This window comes from Macrotis lagotis, chromosome 4 (assembly GCF_037893015.1).
Source record: "Macrotis lagotis isolate mMagLag1 chromosome 4, bilby.v1.9.chrom.fasta, whole genome shotgun sequence".
In the NCBI taxonomy this organism is placed as follows: Eukaryota; Metazoa; Chordata; class Mammalia; order Peramelemorphia; family Peramelidae; genus Macrotis; species Macrotis lagotis.
The window spans coordinates 71923686-71938655 of NC_133661.1; the positions used below are offsets into that span (position 1 = coordinate 71923686).

Here is a 14970-nt window from a genome sequence, read left to right on the forward strand (position 1 = left end):
CTAGTCCTATGAACTATGAAGAGCTTCTTCAAGGCAAACTATCCCCTTGATGGTAACTTCTGTTTTGGGATTTGGCCATGGCAGTTTATGAAACAAAGGAAAGTACCAAATAGGCACCAGTCTTGTGAGGCTGTCCTTTTTTGTGCTGACAGAGACAGAATGGCAGAAGAGTTAGAAAGTTTATGTAGTGGATGGAACACTGGGCCTGGAGTTAGGAGAACTGGAATCCAAATCCAGCTCAGCCATTAGCTGTGGGGCCTTGGGAAAGTCATTGAACCTGAATTTTCCTCAGATTATTCATGTTAAAATGTAGATAAATGCCTCACATAGGAGGTTGTGAAGATCACATGAGATAAAACTTGTAAACAGCAAAGCATATAGTACCTGAAACTTAGTAGCCACCATATAAAAACTTATTCCCTTCTGTTCCCTTCCTTGTTGCTCCTGAAAGTATTAGGAATCACAATTTTTAGAACAAAACTATTGATATTCTAAATGTGAAATCCCAGTCCAGTGACCAAATAGACATGCTGCTGGAAGAGTTGCTTCATATCATTCTTGACAGTCTTGTTATAAATGAAAATGGAAAAAAAAAAGAAAGGTGTAACTAAGGAGAAAAATGATTCAAGTTATCCTTGAAGAATAAGAATCAATCATATTGGTCCCTGATTTATAGAAGGGAATCAAATGAAACTCTTTGAACAATGTGTTTTTAAAATCTTAAATGACTGTTTAAGTACAGCCCTTATTTTAACTTCATACTCATCTAGCACAGTGCTTTGCATAATATCATCTTCAGTAATTGTTGAATGAAAATCTTCAGGAATTAGGCCTTGAGATTGAAGTAATTTCAAACTCAGTTTATTACTTCTTCAATTCTTGAAGATCTTAGATCTAATCTTAGAGAATTTGATGAAAGTAATATCAAAAAAAAATCTTGGGAACTCAAATATCTCATCTCAGCCAGACTCCTGTAATAACTTCTAACTGGTTTCTCTTTCTCAGGTGTCACCCCCTCCAGTTCATCCTTCATTCAGGGTTTTGGCCATTTGAATAGAGCGAAGGAGAAAGATAAAAGAGTTCATAGGAAGATATAGGCAAAAGGATTTAAAGACAGAATGAAGTGACCAGGAGTGAGGAATTGAAGATTGTGAATTTGGGTAATTGAGAGAATAGTGGTGTCCCTTGATGGTAATAAGGAAATGAGGAAGAAGGAAAGATTTTTGGGGGGGAGGGGTTGTTTAAGGGAAAAGATAATAGTTTATTTTGTACGTAACTATAGGATATCCAATTTAAGATGGCCAAGAGTCAGTTGATTTATAAGACTAGAATTCAGGAGAGAGATTAGTGCTAAATGCCAAGATAGGGACATTATCTCTCTAGAGAGAGTAATTGGAGCTGGTGAGATTATCAAGCAAAATAGTATAGAAGAAGAGAGGAGAAACCCAGACCAGAACCTAGGCACTCACACAACCTATAGAAAGATCTAACCTAAAAGACAGAGAAGCAAGAATCAAGGCAAGTGGGGAGAGAAATGAGAGATCAGTGTCATGAAAACCTAGTGAGGAGAATTTCCAAAAGGAGAAAGTAAGTATCAGTGTTAAATGCTGCAGATATTTTCACCAGTTATCTCATATGCCTGAAATTCTCTCCCTCTTCATCTCCACCTCCATTCTTCCTTTAAGTCCCAGCTAAGTTTTATAAGAAGCCTTTCCCAGCATCCTTTAGTACTGGTGCCTTCCCAGTGTTGATTATCTCCAGTTTATCTTCTAGATATCTTGTTTGTACAGAGTTGGTTTCATGTTGTCTCTCCCTTTAGACTTTGAGCTCCTCAAGATCCAGAACTTTGTTTTTCATTTCTTTGTCTCCTCAATGCTGGAAATAAATGTTTCTTAACTACCTGACTTCTCATAGTATTAATAAACTCAAATTTTCAAGTTAATTCATGATCTCGTGAAAGTCAGTATTGGAGCCAACAATGTACTTTGAAATCCATTGGTGCCTTTTTGCCTTTTTTTCTTACACTTTAATCAATAACTTCCCATAAATTGATGTGCCCATGGTTTCAAAATTAGTGCCAGAATTAGAATTGAATCACAGATCTGACATCAAAGTTCGCTATTCTTTCTATTACACTGACCCAGGTAAATGTGTTAGACAGTATTTTTAAGTTGTCTTTAAACATTTTTACAATGAATGTTTTAAATTCATAACATTTAAAAGTCTTGATTTTGCTTTATATACATATTTAAAATTGAATATTCAGTTTTGATTACATAATAGATAGGATAGTTTTCTTATAATATGAATCTTAATTTATCCTATGATTTGTTGTATTAGGTTTCTAAAGTAGCCAAGTTCATAATTTCTAGTATGATGTTTTAAATTTGAATCCTGAATTTCGTTTGTTCTGAGAAACCTTTTGCTTCTTTACAATCAGAGCTAGACCAGTGATTTGGCTAACTAAAAGTCCATGAAGATTGATTACTACTTGATAGTTGTGATGCTGAGTCTGTCTTGAGTGAGAATATCTTTTTTTTTTTTTAGTAATGTTTTAGGAATACTTCAAGAACTCTATGGATAAGGAATTTGTACTGTTTAGAGAAACTGAGACCCTTCAGCATGTTGGGTATGAGAGGACATTGGAAAAATCACACTGGTTGGGCATAGGTGGTTTGAAAAGCACATCCATGGCAACGAAATCACAGATCCAAACCAGGGTTTGCTTCTTGCTGCTATTGGGTAGGAATGATCTTTTTTAAAAAATGAAGACAATATAAGATGACAACTTTATTTGGAAATATAGTCTATACCTTTTGTGATCTCAGATAGTCCCTATTATTAGTACCTTCATTTTCACTTTCCTACTGGCAACCTTGCTTGCAATTTGGTTTGTGAGCAGTAGAGGGAAAAAGAAGACAGGCATGATTCAGCAAGTTTATATCCTCAAAAAGGAGGCAATAATTTTTAAATGTGTTCATGAATAAATACCCTCCAGAAAGTGTGTCAAGGAACCTCTCAAGTGCCAAATGAGGAAACTGAAAAAAATGGAAAAATGACTAAATTTGTGTGTAATGAGATGGTGGTCACCCCTGCCCTCTCCCTAATATTTGTCTCATTTGCCCCAGAGAGCCTAGCTGGGAAGGGGGAGAGAGTTCTGAACTTGGACTCTGGGCAGGGGACTTACCTGGAAGCATTTGCTTAATTGCCATCAAGGAACTGCTCAATGAAAGAGCTGAAAGGGAGATTCTAGTAGTGCATCTTATCTTACTGTTTTGTTATAAATAATTATATGCAGAAAACTATATTTCCCTCAATCTCCAGTGAAAGCTTCAGATTTTGATGTCACTGGAACCTATTTCCCATAAGTTCAGTGTTTTAGCATTCGTGTTTTGACTTTAATGCCATTTTGTAAGATTCTTACACCATGAAAGTTGAGAATTGACTGCATATGTGTTTAAACCCAGTATTCTCCCTTTTATTAAAAGTATTGTTTATAAGCATCATCTGCAAACAGTGTAGAAATAGCAGATGTTGATAGACAAGAAGAAATAGTATTATAAGCTAGTATTTACAGGGTGCTTTAAGTTTGCAAAGTGCTGTATAGATATTATCTCATCTTCACAAAACTGTGAGGTAAGTTACTATTATTATCCTATTTTATAGATTAGAAAACTGAGACTAAGGGGTTATGTGACTTACCCCTTATAAGGATCTGAGTCAGGATTCTGCTTCAGGTCTTCCTCACTCTGAGTCCAGTGGCTTCTTTTGCTGTACCATCTAGTTGTCTAAGAAGAAGGAAGTGGAACCTATGTCAATATTCAAAACTGATAATGCTGAATCCAAGAATATGGAGATTTTTCTATATAAAAAAAATCAAAGTGCATTTGTAAAAGAAATAACTTTGGAAAGAAAATAGTCATTTGTTGGAACCATTTTGTATTAGGAAGAAATGCTGGTAGATTTGTCTGTAGATTTGTCATTTCAAGGAACATCTATGAAAACTGTTCCCTCAGTAGTGTTGAATTTTTATGAGGTGAGGATGATGTTGAGCTGAAGATAGAATTCTTAATTCTTGTTCCTGTAGGTTTTTTTTTGTTTTGTTTTGTTTTGTTTTGTTTTTTAGTTTTTGGAAGGCATTAGGGTTGTGACTTGCCCAAGATCACACAGCTAGGTAATTATTAAATATCTGAGGTCGGATTTGAACTCAGGGCTGGTGCTCTAACCACTTGTGCCATCTCGCTGTCCTGTTCCTGTAGTTTTAACTCATGGTTGTAGATTTCTAGGAACAGAGTAATTTTTAATACCTACTCTACTTTTATGGATAGTCTAGATTGGACATTGAATTGGTTCATGCATCATTAAAAATTGTTTCCAGAGGAAGAGGGAAAAAAAGAGAGACTCTCCATTCTTGGGTATAATATGGAAACAAGGTTATGATTTGCCCCATGATCAGTCAGCTGTTAGGTGCCTGAAAGAAGATTGGGACCAACCCAGTGTTTCTGACTCTGTATTCAAGACTTTGGAAGTTGCCATACTGCTTTCCAGATCAGTATTGGACATAGAGAATCTTAAATTGCAATTTTTCACCTTTTCAGTTGGTACTAGTCCTGCTTTTAAATTGCCAGAGAAACTTCTTGATGTTCATGATGCAAATTCACTTTTGATTCATAATCCATAATTGATTGGTAACTATCAATATCAAAATATCCATTGGCAAAAGAATTTAACATTTAATAATTTATGTAACCACTAAATAACTTCAGTTTTTAAGAATGACATCAGAGTATATCTTATTCATTTATCTCCTGTACTGCTGTATTCCACATGCTTATTGGTGAGAAAGAACAAGTCCCTAGTGCAAGCAGAAGAGTTCTTAAGTTTTATTGAAAGTAATATTTTGGTGTTTTTTAAGAGGAAAGAAAAAACATAAACACCATTGTTTGTTGTTCATGACTGCAACTTTATAATAAAAATACTAATTATTCTGGTGTAAATAGAAATTTTCCATCATAGATAAGAGGTGAAATTATATCATTGAAATATGGACAGTCAAAGTTAGGGAATCATATTCATTTTTTCAAAGCCCTCTAGCTTTTTTAAGGAAATGGTTCCTCTGGCACTTCATTAGAAGCAAGTTTTTGATTTAGTTTAAATTTTGAAACTTTGTAGACATGTCTGATTTTCTGGCTTAGATAACTCATTAGGAAATATTTTATACTTTATAAGTATTTTCTTTGTCTATAATAAAAAAAGGCTTCATTTAAAGTCTAAGCAAATATGGACCAAATGCACATGAATGAATTATGACTTAAAGCACTTCTTGCAATTCAACATGCTACAAATTTTGAAATGTGATTCTGTGCTTTTGATTTCTTTTCTCAGACAGTAGTGATCCTATATTCAATAGGTTAAATTTCTGATAACCTTAAACATCCAGAACAAAGCTAAACCTAGAAGGAGGAAAAACACACAAAAACTTAAAAAACTAAAGTGTTGATATACTGTGACTGTCTGAAAAGGAAAGAGTTTGTTCTCACAGCCAGCCAGAAGCTTATAAAAATCAAGTTGCTCTGCACATAGGCAGACTCAAGAGAAATGACAAGGAAAATAATTGAAAATTAAAGGGAAGAAAAGAGGAAAAATGACAAATGGCCAAGCAGAGATAATGAGAGCAGGAAGGTGATTTTGAACAGAATCTCTAACCCTTATCGATGAAAACAGAACACTCTGCAACTGGATAGCCAGGGGTCTAAGTATGGAGGCAGCAGGAAGGGGACTATTTCACCCTCAGCATTCCTCTCAGGACCTTGATGAACCATGATTAAAATCATAGTTAATATCAAGGTTTAGAATTCCTGTCAGTCAGATGGGCTTAAACTATCAGTCAGGCACAGAAAAGGTGGAGCTAGATTTACAGTTCTTAAGGAGAGCTCACAGTGACCTTATTGCTATAGCATTTATTAAAATTGTCTTGAAGAGCTAGGTAGTACAATGGATAAAGTGCCAGACTTAGAGTCAGGAAGACCTGAATTCACATGTGACCTCAGATACTGAGTAGCTGGGGTGACCCTGGGCAAGACATTTAATCCTGTTTGCCTCAGTTTCCTCATTTGAAAAATGAGCTGAATAAGGAAATGTCAAACTACTCCTTTGCCAAGAAAACCCCAGTGATTACGAAGAGTTGGACTCTGTTAATCAGAACAACAATGGCAATCCTTGTCTATCACTGAAAGTTCCTTTCTTCTTTTTTTGGTGCTTTTCTGAGGACATGACCCTCTTGGACTTAACATTAAAGCCAGGCTTAAGTAAGGACTTCAATCAGAAGACTTATATATCAAATCATAGTACCATATTTTCCATTTGAATTTGGGAGGTTTTAGGCCTCTGTATCCTTATCTGAACCCTAGGGGGAGAAATTTCATTTCCTGTTCTGTGATCTGTTCATGGCGGGGGGGGGGGGGGGGGGGGGGGGGATGAGGCATTTGAGAGCTTAAGATGTATGCCTTTTGATTCAGCAAACACTTATTCAACTCCTATAGAGTGAAAATTTCAGCGAACTAGATTTCAACTTGGTTTAAAGCTATTTTCTGACAACTAGAGGTACCTAGAATGGATACCAAGCAGCAATGGAAGGAGGTCAGTGGGAGCTACTTAACTGGAAGTTTTCATTCAGAGACTCCAAAGAAGTCCAGAATTTCAAGAGTTCTAAGGTCCTTTAATTTCCACATAGTTTGACCTTTGCCTTATAAAGAATTCCCTCTACAGTATTCTTGAGAGTTGGTCAACAAGCCTTTAAATGATTCCCCCTTTCATAAGGGGGAATCTACTGCCTGCTAAATCTACTTTGATTATGTCAGGCCCAAATATAACTCTATAACTTTCATTCACCGCTCCTAGGTCTCTCTTCTATGACCAAATAGATTAATTTTTCTATATGTCAGTTCTTCAAATGCTCAGAGGCAGCTATTACATCTCTTGAATCTTTCCTAACTAAGCATCTTTAGTTTTTCAGTCCTAATAAGTTGTGGATTTGAAGGTCTTTCACCATTCTAGTAGCTCTCTTTTGCATGCTTTCCTGTTTATCAGTGATCTTTCTGAAATATAGGACCTAGGATGTGTAATAAGGTACTTTTGTTGTGGTTTATTCAACAGACTTTTCACTTTTTTATTTCTAAAATTTATATATCTCTTTATTGAAGATATTATTTGAGTTTTACAATTTTCCCCCCAAACTTACTTCCCTCCCCCCCATGGAGAGCAATCTGTCATTCTTCACTTTGTTTCCATGATATACAATGATCCAAATTGAATGTAATGAGAGAGAAATCATATCCTTAAGGAAGAGACAAAAAGTCTTAGCGATAACAATATCAGACAATAAGATATCTTTTTTTTTCTAGATCAAAGGGAATAGTCCTTGAACTTTGTTCAAACTCCACGGCTCTTTATCTGGATACAGATAGTACTCTCCTTTGTAGACAGCCCTAAATTGTTCCCGATTGTTGCACTGATGGAATGAGCAAGTCCTTCAAGGTTGAAGGTTGAACATCACCCCCATGATGCTGTTAGGGTATACAGTGTTTTTCTGCATCAGCTTATGTAAATCCCTCCAAGCTTCCCTGAAATCCCATCCCTCCTGGTTTCTAATAGAACAATAGTGTTCCATGACATACATATACCACAGTTTGCTAAGCCATTCCCCAACTGAAGGACATTACTTGATTTCCAATTCTTTGCCACCACAAACAGGGCTGCTGTAAATATTTTGTACGAGTGAAGTTTTTACCCTTTTTCCATCATCTCTTCAGAGTATAGACCTAGTAGTGGTTTTGCTGGGTCAAAAGGTATGCTCATTTTTGTTGCCCTTTGGGCATAGTTCCAAATTTCTCCCCAGAAAGGTTGGATGAGTTCACAGGTCCACCACCATGGAATAGTGTCCCAGATTTCCCACAACCCTTCCAACAATGATCATTATCCTTTCTGGTCATATTGGCCAGTCTGAGAGATGTGAGATGGTACCTCAGAGAAGCTTTAATTTGCATTTCTCTAATAATTAATGATTTAGAGCAATTTTTATATGGCTATGGATTAATTTGATCTCCTCATGTATAAATTGCCTTTGCATATCCTTTGACCATTTGTCAATTGGGGAATGGCTTTTTGTTTTAAAAATATGACTCAGTTCTCTTTATATTTTAGAAATGAGTCCTTTCTTAGAATCATTAGTTGTACAGATTGTTTCCCAATTTACTACATTTCTTTTGATCTTGGTTACAGTGGTTTTATCTATGCAAATGATTTCTAATTTAATGTAATTGAAATCATCTAGTTGGTTTTTGGTGATGTTCTCTAACTCTTCCTTAGTCATAAACTGCTCCCCTTTCCATAGATCTGACAGGTAAACTAGTCCTTGATCTTCTAATTTGCTTATAGTATTGTTTTTTATGTCTAAATCCTGTAACCATTTGGATCTTATCTTGGTAAAGGGTATTAGGTGTTGGTCTAATCTAAGTTCCTTCCGTACTAACTTCCAATTTTCCCAGCAGTTTTTATCAAAGAGAGAGCTTTTATCCCAATAGCTGGACTCTTTGGATATATCAAACAGCAGATTACTATAATCGTCTCCTGCTTTTGGACCTAGGCTATTCCACTGGTCCACCACTCTATTTCTTCTTTTTTTTTTTAAGGTTTTTGCAAGGCAAATGGAGTTATGTGACTTGCCCAAGGCCACACAGCTAGGTAATTATTAAGTGTCTGAGACCGGATTTGAACCTAGGTACTCCTGACTCCAAGGCTGGTGGTCTATCCACTGCGCTACCTAGCCACCCATTTTTAAAAATTTTTTTTTAAGATTTTGCAAGGCAAAGGGGTTAAGTGGCTTGCCCAAGGCCACACAGCTAGGTAATTATTAAGTATCTGAGACTGGATTTGAATTCAGGTACTCCTGCTTCCCAGGCCAGTGCTCTATCCACTACGCCACCTAGACGCCCCTATTTCTTAGCCAATAATATAATTTTAGATCAAGTAGGGCTAAGCCCCTCTCTTTTGCATTTCTTTTCATTAAGTTCCTGGAAATTCTTGACTTTTTATTTCTCCATATGAATTTACTTACAATTTTTTCTAACTCATTAAAGTAAATTTTTGGAATTTTGATTGGTAGGGCACTAAACGGGTAGTTTAGTTTTGGTAGAATTGTCATTTTTATTAGCTCTGCCTATCCATGAGCAGTTGATATTTGCCCAGTTATTTAAATCTGATTTAATTTGTGTGAGATGTTTTATAATTGTTTTCAAAAAGTTTCTGAGTCTGTCTTGGCAAATAGACTCCCAGGTATTTTATATTGTCTGAAGTTACGTTGAATGGGATTTCTCTTTCTAGGTCTTCCTGCTGTATCATGCTAGACATATATAGAAAAAGTTAAGGATTTATGAGGGTTTATTTTATAACCTGCAACTTTGCTAAAATTTCTAATTGTTTCCAGTAGTTTTTTAGGTGATTTCTTGGGATTCTCTAGGTAGACCATCATGTCATCTGCAAAGAGTGAGAGTTTTGTCTCTTCCTTCTCAATTCTAACTCCTTCAATTTCTTTCTCTTCTCTGATTGCTGAAGCTAACATTTCTAATACGATATTAAATAGTAGTGGTGATAATGGGCACCCTTGTTTCACCCCTGATCTTATTGAAAATGCCTCTAGCCTCTCCCCATTGAATATAATGCTTGTTGGTGGTTTCAAATAGATACTGCTAATTATTCTAAGGAACAATCCATTTATTCCTACACTTTCTAGTGTTTTTAGTAGGAATGGATGGTGTATTTTGTCAAAAGCTTTTTCAGCATCTATTGATAGGATCATATAATTCTGATAGGTTTGTTGTTGATATAATTGAGTATACTAACAGTTCTCCTAATATTGAACCAACAACCCTGCATTCCTGGAATAAATCCTACTTGATCATAATGTATTATCCTAGTGATAACTTGTTTTAATTGTTTTGCTAAGATTTTATTGAAGATTTTTGCATCTATATTCATCAGGGAGATAGATCTATAATTTTCTTTCTCTGTTTTAACTCTTCCTGGTTTAGGTAACAGCATCATATTGGTTTCATAGAAAGCGTTAGGCAGAGTTCCATCTTTCCCTATTTTTCCATAGAGTTTTTATATAATTGGAACCAATTGTTCCTTAAATGTTTGGTAGAATTCACTTGTGAATCCATCAGGCCCTGGAGATTTTTTCTTAGGGAGTTCAATGATGGCTTGTTGAATTTCTTTTTCTGAGATAGGGTTGTTTAGGTATTTAATCTCCTCTTGATTTAACCTGGGCAATTTATATTTTTGCAAATATTCATCCATTTCACTTAGATTATTAAATTTATTGGCATAGCATTTGGCATAATAGTTTTTAATTATTAATTTAATTTCCTCCTCATTGGTGGTAAGTTCACCTTTTTTCATTTATGATACTAGCCATTTTGTTTTCTTTCTTTTTTTAAATCAAATTGACCAGAGGTTTATCAATTTTATTGGTTTTTTCATAATACCAACTTTTGGTTTTATTTATTAATTCAATAGTTTTTGTGCTTTCAATTTTATTAATTTCTCCTTTAATTTTTAGAATTTCTAATTTGGTATTTAATTGGGGATTTTTTTCTTTCTCTAAATTTTTTTAGTTGCATGTTTAGTTCATTGATTTCCTCTTTCTCCAATTTGTTCATGTAAGTATTTAAAGCTATAATATATCCCCTGAGAGTCGCTTTGAATGAATCCCTTAGGTTTTGGTATGTTGTTTCATTATTATCATTATCTAGGACAAAATGGTTAATTCTTTCTACAATTTGATTTTTGGTCCACTCATTCTTTAAAATGAGGTTATTCAGTTTCCAATTAGTTCTGGTTCTATATCTCTTTGGCCTAATATTGCATATGACTTATTGCATTTTGATCTGAGAAATATGTATTCACTATTTCTGCCTTTCTGCAGTTGATCATTAGGTTTTTGTAGTTAGTACATGCTCAAGGTTTGTATAAGTTTGTATAAGTGCCATGTACTGCAGAAAAAAAGGTATATTCCATTCCATCCCCATTCAATTTCCTCCATAAGTCTACCATATCTAGTTTTTCTAACAATCTGTTTACCTCTTTAACTTCTTTCTTGTTTACTTTATGATTCAATTTATTATCTAGATCTGATAGTGGGAAGTTGAGGTTTCCCACTAGTAGAGTTTTGCTGTCTATGTCTTCTTGTAGTTCCTTCAGTTTCTCCTCTAAGAATTTGGGTGCTGTCCCATTGGGTGCATATATATTCAGTATTGAAATAACTTTATTGTCTGTGGTTCCTTTTAGGAGGATAAAGTTTCCTCCCTTATCTCTTTTAACGCTATCTATTTTTGCTGCTGCTTTGTCTGGGGTAAGGATTGCTACCCCTGCTTTTTTTTTTTACTTCAGCTGAAGCAAAATATATTTTGCTCCAACCTTTTACCTTTATATGTATCTCTCTGCTTCAAATGAGTTTCTTGTAAGCAGCAATATTGTAGGATTCTGGTTTTTAATCCACTCTGCTATTCACTTATGTTTTAAGAGAGAGTTCATCCCATTCCCATTCAAAGTTATGATTACTAGTTCTTTATTGCCCTCCATGCTTTCTTCCATCTGTTTGTATTTTCCCCCCTTTATCCATATTCCCAAGTATTTTGTTTCTGACTATCACCCCCTTCCCTGTGTTTGCCCTTCCATATCACCCCCTCCCCTTTCTTTCCCCTTTCCCTGTTTCCCTTTTCCCTTCCCTTCCTTTTGTTAGTTCCCCCTTTTTCCCCACTCGCCCTCCCTTTCTCCATCCCCCTCCAGTTTTCCCCTTTTAATACTTGAAAGGTTAGATTTTTTTTAAGTTAACTAAGTATGTGTAAGTTAACTTTAAGCCAAGTCTGATGAGAAGATGATTTAGGTGTTTCTCATCTCATACTTTCTTCCCCTCTATTACCATAGTTATTTTGTACCTCTTAGTGTAATGAGATTTACTCCATTCAGTCCCCTCCCTCCTCTGTCTCCTTCCTGTCCTAGAGGGACAGTGTAGTGTTTTTTAGATCACTCTCAGTCATAGAAAATTCTGAATATTTGTCATTTTTAGCTAAGTACATTCTATCTAATAGAGTTAAAATTCTTGAGAATTGTTAGTCTTTCTCCCAGGTGGGGTTAAAGCCAGTTGTATCCCATTGGATAGCAGTCTCATGGATAAGTCATGAATGTCCATCACTTCTGGCTAGGTATGTTCTCTCTGTTAGAGTTAAAATTCTCAAAATTTATGAGAATCTTTTTTCCCCATGCTAGGATATAGCCAGTTTCAACTTAATGGATAGCAGGTTTTTTTCTTTTACTGCCCTCCCCTTTTTAACCTTTTCATGTGTCATGTGTCAAACCTCCTGTTTGATGTCTAAATTTTCTATTTAGCTCTGGTCTTTTCATCAGGAATTTTTGGAATTCTTCCATTTCATTAAATGTCCATCTTTTTCCCTGGAAGAGAAGGCTCAGCTTTGCTGGATAGTGGATTCTTGGCTGCATTCCAAGCTCCCTTGCTCTTTGAAATATCTTGTTCCAGGCCCTTCTATCCCTTAATGTTGATGTAGCCAGGTCCTGCATAATCCTTACTGTGGTTCCTTGATATTTAAATTGTTTCTTTCTGGCTGCTTGAAGGATTTTCTCCTTTATCTGATAGTTCTGGAATTTGGCCACAACATTCATTTTAAGATTTTTTTTTCTGGAGGGGATCTATGTATTCTTTCAATAACTACTTTGGGGCAGTTTTCCATCACTAGATCCTGTAATATTAAGTGCAGGCTTTTTTTTTCTCTTCAGTGTTTTCAGGAAGTACAATAATTCTCAGATTGCCCCTCCCTGACCTATTCTCCAGGTCAGTGGTTTTGCTGATGAGGTATTTTACATTTTTTTTAATTTTGTTTAACTGGCTCTTGCTGTCTCATGGAGTCATTAGTTTCTGGAGATTCCATTCTTTTTTTTTAGGGAGGAGTTTTCTTTATTAACCTTTTGCAACTTCTTTTCCAGTGGGTCAGTTCTACTTTTGAAAGAGCTTTCCATTTGACCAATTGAGGTTTTGAAAGAATTATTTTCTTTTTTTCATTTGCCCAATTGAGGATCTGAGAGATTTATTCTCCTTTTGTATTTGTCCGATTGTATTTTCTAAGGATTTATTTTCTTGTTGCAAGGTATTAATTGTCTCTCTCCCAAATTTTCCAGTTGATTTTTAAACTCCTTCCTTATTTCTTCAAGGAAGTCTTTTTGTGCTGAAGACTAAATCATATTCTCCGCAGAGCTTCTAGGTCTCTCTGAGTTAGGGTCTTTTCCTTCCAAGAATTTTTCTATGGCTCCACCCTTCCGCTGACCCTTCTTCATTTTGCTAAGACCTTGAGTTGGGGAGGGGTTGGTTCACAGGGGCTTGGGATCCTTAGAGGCTTTACTCACTGAGTGCAATTTCTCTGGGTGGTCAGTAGGAGGTGCTGGTTGCTTTCTCTGGGGTGTCTGTGACCTTGATTGAGGCCTTCTCCCTTAGCTTGAATGGAGGGGTTGGAGCTATTGAATCCTTTTGCCTTCAATCAATGATGGGCTTTACCCTGGGGTGAGGTCATTCCCCTCCCTATTGTCAGCTGGGCTGGTTCTTCTGCCCACACACCTGTGCCTCAGGCAGAAGTAGTCTGCAGTTGTTTGTTCCTGGAAGAAGCCTCAGCCATAAGGGAGGCCTGGACTCAGAGTTCCTCAGACCAGAGGAGCCTAGGGATGGTGTCCGCAGCTCTCCTGCATGGGAATTCTCCCCCCAGCCCTGTCGGCAAGCTCCAGAGGGACAGCACCAACACCAGTGCCTCTGCTCCCTAGTTGACTCAAGCCCCCAATGCCATCTGGCCCCAGCAGGTCTGTCTCAGGCCCTCAGACTCTCTGGCTCCAATTCAGCCACTAATCTGGCTGATCAGGGCTGATCAGCCCTCTGCATCCAGTCTCGCCCTTCTTCTAATTCTGATGCAGGAAACAAATCCTGAGGTAGATGTTCTTTCTCCTGGATTTTCTTTCTGGGTTTTGTGGGTCAGATTTCTGTTAAGAGGGTTGTTTCATATGATAGATGGGGAAGGATCAGGAGACTTTAAAACTGTGCCTGTCCTCTCTCTGCCATCTTGGCTGGAAGTCTAAAACTTATATATCTCTTAATGAAATCCAACATCATACTAGTTTTTTTGATTGCATGTCACACAATTGGCTCGTCTCCAGTTTATGGACTACAGCCATCAATTTTTTTCAAACAAATGTCTGTCTAAATAGGTATCCCTCATCCACTTGTGAAGTCAGTTCACAAAAGTGAAGACAATACTTATCCTCATTAAATTTCATCATATTAGGAATGTCTCAGTGTTTTTATCTTATTTAGATATATATGGCTCCTGTCTTTGTTAGCCATCCTTTCCTGATTTGTATTACCTGCAGATTTGATAAGGATGCCATCTAAAATATTGATAAGAATGTAAAATAGCAGAACACTGCTGGAAATCTCCTTCCAAGGTGATAATGAACTATTACCAACTATTCTTTGGACTTGATTATTTAGCCATTTCCAAATCATGCTTTCAGTTAGTCCATAGCCCTCCATTCCCTCCACAAGAATAATATGAAATTCTTTATCAAAATATATGAAAAATCTAAATGATGTCTATAGTGTTCTTTGATTTTCCATTTTAGTATGATTGAAGAAAAAAGGAAATAAAATTGTCTGCTATGATCTTTGCTTGATGAAGTCATGCTTGGCCCTATGTGGTAACTACTTTTCTTGATTTCAATATCCACTTCTTTAATAAATCTCTCTAGAATTTTGTCAAGGATAAAATCAAATTCATGAATGGATGGTTGTCAGATTACATTCTTCCCCCCCCCCCCCTTATTTATTTATTTATTTATTTATTTTTGGAAATTGAA

The 14970-nt window shown here is 36.2% G+C and overlaps 1 protein-coding gene and 1 long non-coding RNA gene across 6 annotated transcripts in view; one reads left to right on the forward strand and one right to left on the reverse strand.

Moving 5' to 3' along the window:
- MAPK8 (mitogen-activated protein kinase 8) overlaps positions 1 to 14970 on the forward strand; it is a 129158-nt gene that overhangs the window by 21012 nt on the left and 93176 nt on the right. The window lies entirely within an intron of this gene.
- Positions 1 to 14970, reverse strand: part of LOC141521019 (uncharacterized) — a 43691-nt gene that overhangs the window by 894 nt on the left and 27827 nt on the right. Inside the window, exon 3 of the long non-coding RNA XR_012477826.1 lies at positions 3703 to 3788. This is a non-coding gene — a long non-coding RNA (uncharacterized LOC141521019). The remainder of the gene's footprint in view (positions 1 to 3702; positions 3789 to 14970) is intronic.